This window comes from Pinus tabuliformis, chromosome J (assembly GCF_031772625.1).
Source record: "Pinus tabuliformis cultivar Carrire ecotype Pingquan chromosome J, CPIR1, whole genome shotgun sequence".
Lineage (NCBI taxonomy): Eukaryota > Viridiplantae > Streptophyta > Pinopsida > Pinales > Pinaceae > Pinus > Pinus tabuliformis.
The window spans coordinates 456,897,220-456,901,487 of record NC_142295.1 but is presented as its reverse complement, the minus strand read 5'-3'; the positions used below and the strand labels follow the sequence as shown (position 1 = coordinate 456,901,487).

Genomic DNA, 4,268 nt, shown 5'->3' with positions numbered 1-4,268 from the left:
GCTAAAATAAGGGAGGCATTGTGATACAATGCTTTAAGACACTCTTACAGAGAAAGGCCTATGACAATAATATGCCCAACAAAAGTAGATAAGTAACATTGTCAGGCAAAGGATTTGCACATAGAATGGAGTCAGATAATAGGAATCTTATGTGTCTAGCTTGATAAAGCAAGTGTATTCACCAACTATTGACCACAATATCAATGCAAGAAGCCTCAACCTAAATTGCACCTAGGTTAAGTGAACCAGATTCCTCAATTACTAAGGCAACAACTTCAAACATGGTTTTCTTGAACATGGTTGTCTTTTTGTTGTTCATGTCACAAGAAGTGAAAACTACATACAAGTTAGTTAATAAAAGTTAAATATGGCTATAAAAGAGGATCCATTAAGTAACAAATGTAAAATTCCAAAATGATACCAGTTAAAGTAAGTTCATGATACTGCATAATGGTAAAAGACCGTGTTCTTTATGAACAATTGATTTGCACATAGATATGAACTAGAATATTATGAGACCAACCAATTAAAAACAAAATTTGAATGTTGTAGGTTCTTAAGGCACGGGAAGAAAATATATTGTTGGAAACTTGGCATAACAAACTATGAAGAAATAAATTAGTAGCATTAGATTTACTATCATAAAATAGATCAATAAGATATAGAAAGTCAAAGCATCTATGATTTTACTCAAATACAAGTTTGAGAAGGCAAGTGATCGATACTTAAAAAATATCCATAATCCCAGTAACCTCCAATTGCAATTGGGAACACGCACATGACCACAAGTAAATAAGAAACCTTTGCTCCTCGCCACTTTGGTACAAAGGTAGGATGCTTGAGACTAGATGGCATAGTAGCCTGCATTCTCAGATACAACTTCCTAGTCAATCATAGAAAAAAAACATCATCGATAAGGTAAGTTATCAACATGTAACCTTCTCTAAAAAATATACGCAAAGATAAGAAATCATAAGGAAACACAAGTTTATGTTGCTACAAAAGCACAATAATTATATTTCCAAATCAATATTGTGACCCCTGAAGAAAAAATCAATAATTCCCAATGAATTCAAGACTGAGAATGTTGTTATAGTGTACGTCTTGGACTTTAGGTTTTCATAAGATATGCCAAAGGGTTTATATTTTCTTGTGGACAAACCCCAGACCATAGTGCAGTATGTAATTGCAAAGGGACATGAAAACCAAATACCATTCAATTGTAGTATGTGGATTGGATCCACAAGTTGGGCCACAAAAAATTTGGAAAAATAGCTTCATTGTCTCTCCACCAATCAATATCAGGGTAGTTCTCATTCGAGCTAATAGATAAACAATTGGAAACTGAGTCAACCATACACCAAGCCTCTCCCCTACAATGTTTAAAGAAAAATTGGCATTCATACATTCCTTCCATCTAGGATTAGTATATCCAACATTAATATATACTTGAAGCTATTAGATATAGAACAAATATATCTAAACTCAGATGTTTAGACCTAAAACTGAAGATTGTATGGACTCTACATTGGAGATAGAAATCAACAATTCAACATCCAATCGAAACATGCATGTAGCTTAATCTTAGTAATAAAGAATCCTAGATATCAAGATTGTAATTGTAGAAGGTATCTATTATTGTTACCAAATGCAGCGTGTGCCAGCGCCACATATCTGTTGTATCATTCCCCCAAAACAACTTCATGAAGCATGATAACAACCCACATATTGTAGAGTTGCCATAGGTATGCTATGGTCAGACAGATTATTCCCCAACTCCTGTTTATATTCATGGACAAGAAAGTACAATCACAACAAAGTTACAGAGGAAATAAACCCATAACAACACACTTCTATATTCATAACTCTGAGAGGCACATTCTACAACCAAGGTAAAGGTAGCAATATCAATGATTTTGAATCCCAATAGCTTAAACAACTATTTAAGCCCATCAAGTGGGTGTAAAAACATAAAAAATGTTACCTTTAAGAATTCAAAACATAAAAATTGTTACTTTTAGGAATTCAATATTTATTTGAACAGATCTGAAATTCTTGTTTATATTCATGGGAAAGAAACTACAAATCACAACAATGTTGCAGAAGGTAAAAATCACAACAATGTTGAAGAAGGAATAAACCCATAGCAACACACTTCTATATTCATAGCTCTGAAGGGCACATTCTAAAGCTAAGGTAGAGGTAGTAATATCGATTATTTTGAATCCTAGCAGCTTAAATGACTATCTAACTCCATCGATTAGGTGCAAAAACATTAAAATTATTATTTTTAGGAATTCAAAACATAAAAATTGTTATTTTTAAAAATTCGATATTTATTTAAACAGATCTGGAGTTATGGAGTTTAGATGGATCTATTTAAATATAAAACTAATAGAACTCAGTTCTAAGTCATAATACAAATCTAAAATAATGTCACAATACAAATATCAAATAAAAAATAAAATGCAAATGGAAATAAAGGTTGCAGAAGAAACAAACCCACAACAACACACTTTTTTTATCCATTTCACTCCATTGGACTGAGATACATTCTATAGAGGCAACACAACCCACGTTTTTATCCATTGTATTCCATTGGACTGACACATTCTACATAGGCACATTCTACAACCTAGTTATATACAACAATATCAATATGATTTAATCGCACCAAGTGGGCGTGAAAACTTTGAGATTTCTAACCTAAGGAATTTGAACATTTTTAAAGTATAATAGATTGGGGTCAAGATGACTCTAAAATCACTTCATATTATTTTGCAAAATACATCCATGTGATCTATCATCAGATCATATTTTGATGAATCTAAAAATCAATTTTGTTAAAAAACCAATGAAAACATGAAAGCAAAAAGACAGAGAAATCAAGAACATCATGCATACCATCCCAAGAAGGTAAATGCCATTGGTAGAATAAAGGCCTAAAATACAATCCCTGCATTGATTTTATGAAACGCTGCATAGTAAGCATTCCCATTCCTAGACTCTATGATGGGGAGCCACACATCCTGAGGATTGAGTTTGGTGAGGTGCCCAACCTCCTTTAGATTGGTCTTCATATTGGTCAAAACCCTTTTCATGGGAGTCCCAGTGGCACTCAAAACCCTGGGAGATATAAGGGAAGGAGTCCATGGTGTCCTTGGAGTCCTGGGATTCTTGAGCAAAGGGGACCTAGGCATGGAAGGAGACACCAAGGATGAAGCAGGGCAAGTGCTCGCAGTTGTCTGAGAAGGTTTGGGGGATCTCTACCTAGGGATAACAACATGAGAATGAGAATTGGTACAAATCTGGTGGTGGGAAGAACGAGCACTAGGAGTGAAAGGGGGAGTGGCTCCCATGGGCGTGGGCAGTATTGAGACTAGTTCTCATTCCCCTTGATTCCTCCTTAGTCCCCGAAGGTGCTTGCAACCTGAAGCTCTTCACAGAATCTTCAGATGAAACCTCTTCTTCCTTATATTTTTTGCGCCCTGTTCCCATTTTGATAACAACAAAACCACCCCCAACTAGTCATCATATCAAACGCGAACAACCAATTGAGTATACAAACACAGGATACCCACATTTCTCACCTCACCATACTTCTCCATTCACGAGATTCTCCTCTTCCTACTTTTCCATCATCATGGGAAACTCCGCTGTCATCGAGTACTACAACACAATACAATGCTATCAACGGTCATGCACTCAAAACAATGAAAATGATATACCAATGCACGAAAAATGCATGAACCCATGAGCCCCAAAATATTATCCCATCTACTATATCTTATACTGGGAAGTTGGAACCCCCATGGTTGTTGTAACTTGTAAGTATTATGCTATGGCATAGCTTACAAATATATGCGTGCAGTCAAACTGTAATGATAGTATGAGCTCCTGCTATGCCTTCCCATGTGCGACAAGTGTCCAAGTCTAGAGGCCCGAAGTATCATTAATTCTATATGGTTATATTTTATTGGTATGGATATATTGTGAACCTAGACACCTTTGGTCTCCATGGAGAGAAAGAAATGGCGTCCTTGTTCCTCAAGACGACGCCATATCATGACTAATGTTTTTAAATTAATTTGTGACGATTTCTGAAATGGCAGGTACCAATCCAAAATAGAGTGACCAACATTGAATACATTTACCCATTTCGGGAGTAAAATAATGGTGGACCCGACTCGTGAACAAATATAGATATCTATATCTATATCTATATATATATATATATATATATATATATATATATATATATATATATA

General features: G+C 35.1%; 1 pseudogene; it reads right to left on the bottom strand.

Moving 5' to 3' along the window:
• Positions 1 to 690: 690 nt before the first annotated feature.
• On the bottom strand, positions 691 to 3,498 carry LOC149227790 (lysine histidine transporter-like 8; annotated as a pseudogene).
• Between the last annotated feature and the right edge of the window lie 770 nt (positions 3,499 to 4,268).